The 12,992-nt window shown below is 38.2% G+C and overlaps 1 protein-coding gene across 1 annotated transcript in view; it reads right to left on the bottom strand.

Annotated features, from left to right (window-relative positions):
* Window positions 1-12,992, bottom strand: part of Serpinb7 (serpin family B member 7) — a 72,555-nt gene that overhangs the window by 48,767 nt on the left and 10,796 nt on the right. The gene's annotated exons all lie outside the window — the stretch shown is intronic.

The following is a 12,992-nucleotide window of genomic DNA, read 5'->3' as shown; positions in this document are numbered from 1 at the left end:
AACCTAGAGAGCTTTTACAACTCTGCAGATGGCCTCTGGCCATCTACAACCAGAGTGACATTCAGTAGTGAACTTAGCTGCCATTCACAAGAGTGAATAAGAGAGGCATACTTGAGTGTGGAAAACAAGATATTTACAACAGCATTCTTACACATAGAAGCTTTGATGATAATTGTATTCATTCACAAGTAAAATTTCTCCACCCTGTTCTGTATTCTCCAGTGCGAAATTTCTATGCCCTGCATTTAGGAAAGGAGCAAGAGGGCTGAGGTGGCAACCTTATTTACCAATATGTGATAAACAAAAGTGACCATTTATAACCAGGTTTGTTTTAAAAAAATTCAAATTAGGTCTAAAGGCTCTCCCTAGGTGCAGGCTCCCAGGCACCTGGTTACTGATGATTAGATGTCACTTCTGGGGTGGATCCTTCATGACTCACAGCACAGCACTGTCCCCACAGAAGTTTATGAGCATTACCTTTCCACAAGTTTTCAAAATAGCATATGATTAAGATGATCGTTATGTGGTTCATTCAGTTTGGATGTGAATCAGATTTAAGAAGGCAATCTTTCTGTCTCTATTCTTTATAGTAAAATGATTTAAATATAATCATGCAAATAAATTAAGACAATGGTGTTCATTAGCCCATCTTATAACATTGCTCTCTATAAGAAGACTATATTGAGACTAGAAACAGCTGTGATCCTGAGTTTAATATTCAATTTTATTGCATTTGGTATTGATTTTTTTTTTATGGCCCAATTTTTCCTCACTCTATCTTGTGCCTGCAGTAATAGTCTAGAACAGAATTTAGCACAACATCTCTCTCATTCATTAAACTGAAATACTCCTCTGTACCCCTAACTTTGTCTGACTTCTTTTGCACTATTTCTTTCTGTCTTCTTTACTTCTTTTCCTTCTCAATGGCCTGTAATTTTCCAGAGAAATATCTGTTGAGTTCATTATTGCTCTTGACCTCCACATACTTCCCTCGACTAAGAAAGTTTCAGGGAGCCTGAAACTGGGTGAGTTAGTTCATTCTTGTCTTTCTGCCAGCCTGGCCTCCACCCTACTGACAGGAAATGGAAAGTCACACCACACCATCCACATTTGCCCTACCATCCAACCGACTAGAGTTCGCCGAGGAAGATTTGTACCCTGAACAATGACTCTCTCCCAAAAGTGTCCAGTCAACTGCTCACAGCTTTGTTTGCGGAACAAGCCACACAAACAAGAATTGCATCATATCACAATATTTAGGTTTGTGTTATAACCACCACAGCCTACTCTACACAGGAATCCAAATTCTTCCAGATGAATAGTTTCCAAAGAACAGTGATGCTTGCCAGGGTGACTAGTCCCTTATTGTAAAGGACAGTAGAATCACCATAGGTGTTTGTTCATTTTCTTCAATTTTGTCTCTTTCCACAGGAAAAATGAAAGTTGGCCTACTAAAATTCAACTATCTACTGATGAGCTGCATGGTGCCTTAATACCTTCAGAGACAAGTAAAAGAATGAATAATCATTGAATTAGCTGTTGCAGTAAACTTGGTGATGGAGGTTTCTGTTAAGTTGGAAAAAATAAAGCTTATGAATGGATTTCCTGTCTCCTGTTCTAATTGTAGAATAGTTGATTACAGTCATTCAAAGTCTTCTAAGCCTTTGTCCTTCTTTCTCCATTGTAGACATAAAATTATCAATGACTAGAAGGTTGAATAGAGACAAGCAACCCAAATGATGGAGAAACTGGAAATTCTCCTGGGATTACTAAGTCAACGTTAATTAAAGGTCTTTTTGCTATTGTTTCTTCTCCACTCTACTCAGAAACCCCTCCCACTGGAGTATCTGCAACAGTTTATTTACAACCAACCAATCCCAAAGGGACATAAGTCCAAGAAGAAAATTCAGTCATGGAAACACAACTGGAGTGGCATGTCAATTATTCTCTCTTGCAGGACTATTATAACCCAAATTTCCATTGACCTTGCCAGTTTCTAAGTACAGACTAGATCACACAAATGATAATGATATAAGCTTTGCAGCCTTGATCTCACTCACTTGCCAAAGGCTCACTATGATGTGTGATACACTCCTAGTACAGGTGAGATGACACAAACAATAATGATTTTAGGTATCCTCTCAGATGCATACTACTACATCAATATACATTCTGTGGAGAAGGTGGATTCTTCTTAAACTTATTATGCTTGGTTGTCAAGCATCTAGGGTGCATGTTTACTGTACCTGTGCTTCTAGTAGATATTAATTCTCACACTATCTCCAAATGAATCATTGGCTATGAATTATCTTTAAATTCTTTATATAAATATATCAAACACCCACCTTTTTAAAACTAAAGGCTCAGAAATAAGGCAACGTGGTTTGTCTGAACCCAAATTATTTTTTCTCCAAAATTAGAGAAGAAAACAACTTTATAAACAACTAAGGATAGATAGATAGATAGATAGATAGATAGATAGATAGATAGATAGATAGTGCGGACTTGAAATTTTAAGTCTGTATGTAAAAGAAATGCTTGGTGAAAAAGAAATGTGAATTTTTGACATGTATATGGGATCCATAAATCATGGAAAAGAGAAGAGGGGAAGAAGGAGGGGGAAGAGGAGAAGGAAAAGAATTGTAATTTGACTGAGAGAATAAATATCTCTGGTGAGGAGAGAATAGTACAAAAAGCATGGTGATAAAAAGGAAATGACTTTGTTAAAATAATTTTCCAAAAACAATGGAAATACTCTGCACACCACAAAATATACTAACATATTGCCTGGGAGACTAAGCTGTTTGTATTTTATTTATTTGCTTAGCTCATTACTTGTTCCAAACTCCAAGGTTTGAGATTTCTTTTTATGTAAACTGTGTTTGCTGTATCTAATCCTTTCAGTTGATATAAGCTAATTATTTGAATAAAATCTTGTAGGAGCAAGTTTCAGGGCTTAATTACATATTGTACTAGGACAGATTCATTTTAAGTGATTGCATGTTTGTCTATTTTTATTTCTTAGTACATTTTGCCACCGGTTTGAGGGAGAGGCACAAATGAATCTGTTTATGTAGTTGGTTTGTGTAAATATTTACTGTGCTTTCTTGCTCTGCCACCTCCTCTCTTTCTTTTCTACTTGTGGCATGAACAGTTTCAGCTTTCACTCAGCAAAAACAGAACACAAGAGTGTTTCCTTCTCAGACATTTAAATGAATGCAATTATCGAGACTTCTAATCTCCTCTTATCAGAAACTGAAATACTGAAGGCCACAGTGCTTTTCATTTATTTGTGTCATGTCATTTCACCATTGCCATAGTGGCAGCCAAAAGAATATTGATGAACAATAAATGCAAATGCTCACAAATTGAGTCATCCTAGTGCCTATTAACCACATTCTTTCCTTGAACTTAGTTCTGCTGACATTTATAAATACATTGATGGTGTTGAGAGTTTCATAAATAAAATCCAACTCATTTCCTTTTCCTTTTTTAAAAGTTTTTTAAAAGTTTTAAAGTTTTTCTAAATGTATGTGAGTACACTGTCACTGTCTTCAGACAGAGGAGAGGAGGGTATTAGATCCCATTACAGATTTTTGTAAGCTACGATGTGGTTGCTGAGAAACTGAACTCAGGACCTCTAGAAGAGCAGCCAGTGCTCTTAACTACTGAGCAGCTCCAATTCTTTCTTTCCTTCTTTCCTTCTTTCTTTCTTTCTTTCTTTCTTTCTTTCTTCTTTCCTTCCTTCCTTCCTTCCTTTCTTTCTTGGGGTTTTTTTGTTTTGTTTTTTGAAGTTAAATTTTTAAGTTCCCTTTTGACTTTCATTTTTCTTTTTTTTTTCTTTTCTTTTACTGTTTTTTTTTATTTACAATTCAAATGTTATCCCCCTTTTTTGGTTTCCCCTCCAGAAACCCCTATTCGATCCCCCTCCCCCACGATTCTATGAGGGTGCTACCCCCACCTACCCACTCTCTCCTGCCTCCCTGCCCTGGCATTCCTCTACACTAGGGCATCTAGCCTCACAGGACCAAGGGCCGCTAACCAACTCTAATTTCTTAAGACAAAAATTGTTTTCATTTTAGAATTTCAACTTCTCAAGTCAATGTATAATCAATCCCATTTGGCTTGCTGAATCATTTTATTAAGGTATTATGATCATTAGCTATCATGAAGAATTAATCTTTCAAGTCCAACCAAAAAGTTCAATGTAAATATATATTTAGCTTATCTACTTACTTCTCTTTGGGTATCCATTAGGAGTTTTTCTCTAGCTTCCAATGATAACCATAAACTTTAAAATCTTTCTTTCCTGAATACAGAGTTTGAGAAGGTCCACAAATATGTGGGGTTGGAAAAATGTATGCCCTAAGTTAACGTATGTATTTATATTTATAATCACAGAACACTAGCCTTTGCAAAATATTTTAGATAGTGTTGCTTCCTTTACACTGGGTTTATCTAAGGAAATTAATGATTAGTGAAACGACTTGAATAAATTGTGGAGAGCTTTTAGTGCCACCTTCTAGAAATTGGGCAGGAATTTGACACTAGGCTGACAAGAAAGTAGGCTCAAGGCAAATGCATGGTATTCCTTTTATCTTGGTCATCCCAATAAGTCCCTAGACATAGTGACCACCGGAATTTGTTTATGGCCTTGTTTGATTTCTTTGTCTTTGATTTAAGAACTGAACTATTCTTTGCATGTACCTAGAATGGTTTAAAAACAGGCTGGAAAAAAATAAACCCACTTCAGCTTTAACACTAATTGTCTTTTTTTTAATCCTCCCTCCCTTGAGACCCTGTTGACTGAGCTGGCTTGGTCAAATGGCACTTCAACATTGGCGCTCAAGTAAGAGGGGTACACTGTAGCACACCGCAGGGAAAAAGGAGCAAGTGCAAAGGAAAATTCGGGCCAGCTGTGAGTAAACTCTGCCAGAGCATGACAAATACAGAGACTCACAGCCAATCATTGAACTAAGAGTTGGGTCTCCAATGAAGGAGTTAGAGAAAGACGGAAGGAACTGAAGGGGTTTGCAACCCCATAAGAACAGCAATACCAACCAACCAGAACTCCCAGGGACTAAACCACTATCCAAAGAGTACACGTGGATAGACCCTTGGCTTCAGTTGCATATGTAGCAGAGGATGGCCTTGTTGGGCATCGACGGGAGGAGAAGTCCTTGGTCCTGTCAAGACTCGATGTCCCAGGGCAAGAGAATGTCAGGGTGGGGAGACGGGAAGGGATGGGTGGGGGAACACCCTTATAGAAGCAAGGGGAAGGGGGTGGGATAGATGGTTTATGGACAGGGAATTGTGAAAGGGGATAACATTTGAAATGTAAATTTAAAAAATGTGAAAGGGTAATGGTAGAATGCTTTTTGTATATATGTTTAGAGGTATCCTAAACTCTAGAGGAGTGAAGATAATTCTCACAGATGTTTTTAGTCTTTGGACCCTGGTTTGAGATCCTAGACCCTAGTTTAGATCCTAGACATGAGAGGAAGAATGGATTTCAGAAAAGTAGTCCTCCCCTCATGCAGAGATGCTTTGCAGAAAGAGAAGGAAAGTGAATGTAAGCTGTTCCAGAGTTCTTCTAGTGCTAGGAGGAGGTTGGGAGATGTCCTGCGTCCTCTCTAGCTCCCACTGAGGAATGCTTAGTTTTCGTTCTGGGTCCCTTAGGTAGGATATCTGGGTCCCTTTGGGACCTAGTTCTCTTCCCTCTCTGTCTATTGTCTGTCCTTGGTGAACCAGTCCATCCATGTCTGTTAGTTTATGTCTGTGGTTTCATTTCATTGCTTGATTGTTTCTCTTTGTTCCATATTCAAAAGAAAAAGTGTTTACAGCTTTATCTGCTGGCCATTCACTCCTTGATTTAGTTTTAACTCATTAAAAAATAAAGCAGTCTCAGGGTTGGGGATTTAGCTCAGTGGTAGAGCGCTTGCCTAGCAAGCGCAAGGCCCTGGGTTCGGTCCCCAGCTCCGAAAAAAAGAAAAGAAAAATAAATAAATAAATAAATAAATAAATAAAGCAGTCCCAATTGACCACAACAAAAACCAAAACCAATAAACCACTGTTGGACTCCTGAACAGATAGCTAGGAGTCTAGCACTAATAGAGGAGCCCTGCCAGAAGCTAATTTAAGCTGCTCTTACAGGGGCCAGCCACTTCTCAGCTTCTCTGCACAGAAAGCTGGTGGCTGTTTCTTCTACAAAAAAATCTCTGTGACTGTGGTTATTGAGTTCAGCAAGTGGCAAGGTGCTCCTCTCTTGAAATTACAGCTAGAAAAATCTAAGAAAATTCTGTGTAGTCTAAATAAGTAGATGTGTTTAATATATGTAGCCACTTCACTTTTGTTTCAGGCTGGTCTTCAATGTGATCCATTAAGGATGCATTTACTGTTATTTACAAACAGAAGGCAGGCAGAATATAGATCACTTGTTTATTCTCTTGAGCATCACCCCTCCCAGACTTCAGCACCAATAATTGAATTACATGCTGTAGCTGCTGTCTTTGAAATGTTGAAAAAACCAAGCTTTCTATTTGTTTACTGATAGCCAATATATAGCTCATGGTTTGCAATTGCTTGAAACTGTTCCTTTTTTAGAAACTGCCAATTTTCAAATTTTGCAATTACTTATGCAAATACAACTCAATTTAAGAGAACACACTGTTTCTTACTTTTCAGGACATCTAAGAGCTTGTACTGGATTGCTCAGACCCCTTAGTGAGGGCAATGCTACAACAGATTGTACACCAGACAGGTTATGGGCCTCACACTGGGGCCATTAACCACTCTCATTCTTTTCTTCATCAAAACAGTAATTGCTTGAGGAAACATTTTGGTATTTCTACAGAATGTGCACATCAAATTGTAAAAAGCTGTCCTCAGTGTCCTCAATTTCTTCCTGTACCACAGAATGGCATTAATCCTTGAGGACTCATACCCAATCAATTATGGCAAATGGATGTTACTCATTTCTGAGTTTGGAAAATTAAAATATGTACATGTGACAATTGACACCTTCTCAGGCTTTCTTGCTGCAACTGCTTTAACAGGAGAAGCTACTAAAAATGTAATTAGTCATTGCCTATGCTATTTCTTTATGCTGGGTGTTTCAAATCAGATTAAAACAGATAATGGAACTGGCTATTGCAGTCACATATTTGAGACTTTCTGTGGGCAATTGAATATTACCCATATTACTGGGATTCCCTATAACCTCAAGAACAAGGTGTTGTGGAACAGGCCCATGGGACTTTAAAACAATATCTTCATAAAATAAAAACAAGGGGAATTACATCTCCATATACCACAAAAGTATTTAAACCATGCTCTTTTAATTTTAAATTTTTAAAGTTTGGATGCTGAGAGTTTCTGCCCTACAACTTATGCCCAGGTGAAATAGAAGGATCCACTCACCAGCGTATGGCATGGTCTTGATCAGGTATTAATATGGGGAAGAGGGCATGTTTGTGGTTTTTCCACAGGATGTTGGAGGAGTGTAGTGGCTGCCAGAGTGGCTGGTGAGATGCTCATGCTGGGACAAAGAATGTTATCGACAAATTGTTATGTGACTTTGCTGAGTGCCCTGAAAATGGTGACAGGGAAGCTGTATTTGGCACATGTTCCTGACCCACCTTTCTTTACCTATATCCCAGATTGGACCAGATGCTTTCCTCCATGCTTTTAGACCTTGTGGAACAGAGAACATGGAGACTATGGAAACTGCCTTCAAACTTAAATCAAATAAAGAAGTTATAATGACTCTTCTCTTTCCTTTAATGTGACCAGATATTCTGACTCAATCATGGACTTGTCTGGAAAACAATCCAATATTGGAAAAAAGGACAGTCTGCATTTGGAGAGCTGATTCTGGACATTTTCACAGATATATTTGAATTGACAACTGACTTCTATGAAGTTACATTTGCAGTGGATAAAATTGGAATAGGATCTGGATCTTAGAACAATGACAAGATCTGTATTTAGAACAAATGTTAATGTATGTGTTAAGGCTTCTGATCTTTTATTAATAAGTCATGTTAATATTACTTTTGTTTCTTCTATGGTATTTAATGCAAGTTGTATTGATTATACACCTTCTAGTTGTGTTAGTGTATTGAAATCTAGCATGTCTGATACGGTGGGCTATCAACCAGCTTTTATTTTATTGTCTGAGAGTGTGACAGAACCTTGGCATTCTCAAAAAAGCTTGCAGATACTGGAAGAAGTAAGTCAAGCTTTAAGCAGAAGCAAGAGTGTAATGGGCTTGATTATTTAGTAGGGAAAATAATAAAGTAATTGTCTAGGTAAAAAAAGAAGGAATATAAGAAAATACACACAAATATACTCAGTTATCCAAAAGCATATCTTAAAACCAGAAACACTGATACTAAATCATTTTAATACATAGTGATCCATATCAAATATATCTAAACATCCATATGAATACATATGGCCATATCTATATCCTTACATCTATACATTAGAATTTGGTTTCCTACAATTGTCCAGCAAGGTCCTAAAAGAGGCTAATACTACCTCTGTCATATTTCCTGACTTAAATTGGAAATAGTATTAGTCTAATATTAAATTGAAATATTAAAATAATTCTTACTACAGAGCCAAAGGCCAAAGTCAAATACAAGTATGCAGGTATGCAGGATTTTATGAAAATGTAATGCCTGCGACTGCAATAACCTGGAGTTGTAATAGTTAGTGTTGTCAACAGAATAAAGAACCATCCAGAAGATAGACTTCTAGGTATGCCTCTCTGATTTTTCTCTTTTTTAATTTGTTTTGAGATTTTAATTTAATTACAACATTTTCCCCACTCTTTCCTCCCTCTAAGCCTTCCATATATACTCCTGCTTGCTCTCCCTCAAATTTATGACCCTTTCTTTCATTATTTGTTATTGCACGTTTCTGTATGTCCAGATATATTTCTAGATATAATCTGCTCAGTCCATATAATGTTACATGTATGCATATTTTCAGAGCTGGCCATCTGGCACTGGACAACTCATTGCTGTGCTCTTCCCTGGGAGAGTTTCTGGATTGCACTGAGGTGGGAAGCTGTTTCCATGTGTGTGGGGCCATCCCTCGCCAGACCGGAGGTAAGTGGAGAAACTGATCAGCACATGTTCTCAGCCCTCTGTGCTTCCTGACTCCAGATGTGATGAGCAGCTGCTTCATGTTTCTATTGCCTTGACTTTCTCACCAGGATGGGCTAAACCTGGAGCTGGGAGGCAGAATTAACTCTCCAATCTTTAAGTTGCTTCTGTAAGTAAGTTTTATCACAGCAGGAAAAGCAAGTAAGACAATGGGCTATCATTTGCCTTAGCAGAATCAATCCCTGCCTCTGAACTGTGCGCTCAGCAGAGTGGCTGGAGCAGAGATGGGAAGCAGACAGACCATCACACACAGAAGGACAAGGCTAATGTGAAGAATAATCTCCGGAGGGCTCAGGGAAAGTGTGGGAGAGAGGCAATGACGTCCAAAGAACTTGCAAATGTGGTATAAAAATGATATGAGCCGCTCAGTATGGGGTTTAGGTTTCTGAGGAACCTGGGCAGCTTACTGTGGGATCCCCTGCTGGAGTGTACAGGCAATGATACCCGTGGTTACCAGAAAGGTTCTCTGACTCCACAGTCTATCTCCACAGAGAGATAAAGCATAGTTCTTCCTTAAGGAACTCAGGACATATCAAGGAATATAGGCGTCAAAGTACCGTGCATACTGTACCCAATTTTTCTGATAGACAACATTCATTGTCTATCTGAATTCAAAACGGAATGAATTTGGAGAAAAGCAACTACTCTTCAATTAAAAGTCCATTTTTCATCTCCTATACAGGTAAGAAAAAACATGAATCAAGAGACTTGCCAAGAGTTATTCAAGCAAGATCTTGGAGGAAGCTTCCAAGAAAGTTTCAAAACCAAACCAAAACAAAAATCAGTGATTTCTTTGTTATATGCCCATTTTCTGGGTTTTTATTTTTCTTATTATTTTTGCAAGTGGTAATAACTTATCATTGTCATCTGGAGAACATTCCAAAAGAGAAAACAAAGTAATCAGAGATATCTGTCCTGATAACTTTGAGCCAGTGGATGAAAGGCCAGCAACCATTCGTTTACCTAATTGAACCTCTACACAGAAGATTAAAGGATATTTCTCAGTTGTGTAGAACTTTTCAAATTGGTTTCAAATTATGTTTAACATATTAAATATGCATATAAAATATGCACTTATGTAATCAAGAAAAAGCTCACAGACTCCTAAAATTAATGTAATGAAATAGAAATTACTAGTTTAGAATCTATGGTGATGGAGGGTTCTTCACAGGAAACAAAAGCATCCAAACCAAATCTAAAAGGGACACATGAATCTCCAATGTGTGCAGGAGGACAGAGTACAGGTGATGGTTAGGGGGGGTGCTTTCTAGAAGGAATACCAGGGATAGATCCATTGGGAATGGATTGTTCAGTGAGGCTCCAGCTCTGAGTTGGATTTTACCTGAAATGGTCAGAAAAGCAAGTGAAAGAATAATCTAGGTAGAGTAGTATACGGACAAGAGGAGAAACCAAACAAGAAGGATTGTTCTTACAGTCAGCCTATCAGCCCGAGGATGACAGAGGTAAGAACCATGGAGCAGGAGCAAGATCCAAACTTCAGGAGAAGACTCCTTCTAAAAAAATTCTTTAATTTTTGAGACTATAACTACATTATTATCCCTCCTTTTCCTTCCTCAAAATTCTCCCATATACCCTGCCTTCATTTATTTTGATTTAATGGCCTCTTTCATCATTAGGTATTATTACATACATATAAATATGCACATATACATTCTTAAATATAACCTGCTCAACCTTCAGTGTAACTAGATGGATTCAACTTGGGAGAAGAAGAGAAGAAAATGGAAGATGATATCCTTTGTTAAGATGTGAATTTCTGTAGAGGATGCTGAGATATGGGGGCCTGCGTCTGAGATGCTTGCCAGCGGCTGACTTAAGAGCTGAACCCATGGTTGTAAGTATTGGGAAGGAGAACAGAACTCCCCTTGGAAACTCACAAGATAGACTATAGAGTAGAGAATGACAGGGTCTGTGATTCCACTGAGCTTAGGAGAAGAGAGTTTTGGGAAATGATGGAGTTATCACTGTCAGTCCACATAGACTGCTGAAGCAGGAAGGCAGCTCTGGGAACACAGAAATGAAGAAATATCAGTTGCCCTTGGCACTGTGGGTAAGTGAGGCCTGTAGCAATGCACTTTGGACGCAATGGGGAAGGTTAAAAACTGGTAAAACTTGAAGATACAAAGATAACATTGCTTATTGCTATGCCAAAGGCTTTGTTACAGTAGTGAATATGGAGATCCAAAGCCCCCTGGAAGAGGATAAAGCTCAGCAGGTCCCTGAGGAGTTTCTTAGATAACCAACACTACAGCAAAATAAACTTCAATGGATATGGTTCATCCAACAAGATGTTAAGATGAGGCCACCTGGGTAATGGCTCACCAGGGAACAGTGTTTGCTTGAGCAAATTGAAGGACCTGAGTTCAATTCTCTGAACCTAGTAAAAGGAGAAAACCAACTTTCAAACGTTGTTCTCTCTCCTCCACCACATGAACACTGGCACTAAGGGGGAAATGAGGGGGGATAGGGGGAAAAGGATCATGTGACATGAAAGTGTAGGTTAATGGTGAAAGGAAATGAATAGGCATGGGTGAGAGGCGCTGTAGAGGGGAAGGAGGGAGCAGAAAGATTTTAAGAGCAAAAGCATGTATGAAAAATTCATATGAAACATGACTTTTCTATTGATTTGAAAATACAAAGGGCTAGCCTGCCAATAATTGCTCTTGTGTGGTAAACTGAATGATCTAAACTAGATCCCCAGAACCGCCAATATACAAAAAAGCAAAATAACCAAAAAAAAACTACTCCTGAAAATTGTGCTCTGACCTCTACACAAGCAATGGCATATGTATGCCTGTACTCCACACACAAACATAATGCACATGCAACAACAGTGAGTGGGAAGAAACAAATAGAAATCATAAACCTAGAAATATATACATATTGAAAATGTGGATGTGCCATTGTGTATCTTAGAAGAGACCGAAAAGGAAGGACACAATTAGCCAGCTTCCCTTCAGCCCAAAAGAAAATTTGTCTTGAAACCCTCAAGCAGATTAATAGTTCTGCAGAGTTGAGAGAATCTTCCTCAGAGACCTAAGCATACTTTCATCCCATGCAACCCTATATCATTCTACCTCACTATTTAGAACCAAGGATGTAAGCTAAAATGTACTCCAAGCATACCATGCTAACCAACACTCCTCAGATTCCATATCCTAGACGAAATCATTTCTTTTCCACTGAAGATTGCTTAAGTTTCACTCTAGAACTAACCCTCAACTTAGCATAAATGAAATGAGTGGCACAGTGATGAGTTTCGCTTTCATAACTCAGGAAAGCTGCTTCGCAGCAATCATATTGCAGCGCAATTCTCCACAGTGACCTATTTAGCAACACAGGTCAAACTTGTTCTTCTGTGTGTTCCATGGCTTGAAGTATGTTCTTAACTTATGGAATTCTCAAAACAGGACATGGGAAATGTGAGGGTTCAGATGCCAGAAGTTTGCCATTTGACTTAGGGAATCAACAAGGCATAATTAAGAATTGACCTGTCGGGAAAGTCTCTGAAATCTGGGCCAAAGGAGAAGTCAAAGTGTGTTGTCTTGTGGAAGTGACTTCTGCTTTGCTAAACATAGAAAAGTCCACACTGAAGGCTACAACCATTAAAATGATGTCTGTGTACCTTCTAGACTCATCCTCTAATATTTACAGTACTTTTAATGGATGCCTTATATTTTCATCTGACCTTAACATCAACTCTTTAAATTTTGGACTATATTTTGAAATATATATTCCAAATTTAAATTTTGGAACATATATATTCAAGAATATTATGAACTGAAATCCCATCACATA

The sequence above is a fragment of the Rattus norvegicus genome, chromosome 13, assembly GCF_021556685.1.
Source record: "Rattus norvegicus strain SHRSP/BbbUtx chromosome 13, alternate assembly SHRSP_T2T, whole genome shotgun sequence".
NCBI classification, from domain to species: Eukaryota; Metazoa; Chordata; class Mammalia; order Rodentia; family Muridae; genus Rattus; species Rattus norvegicus.
The sequence above is the reverse complement of the archived record's forward strand: the minus strand, read 5'-3'. Positions and strand labels throughout refer to the sequence as shown.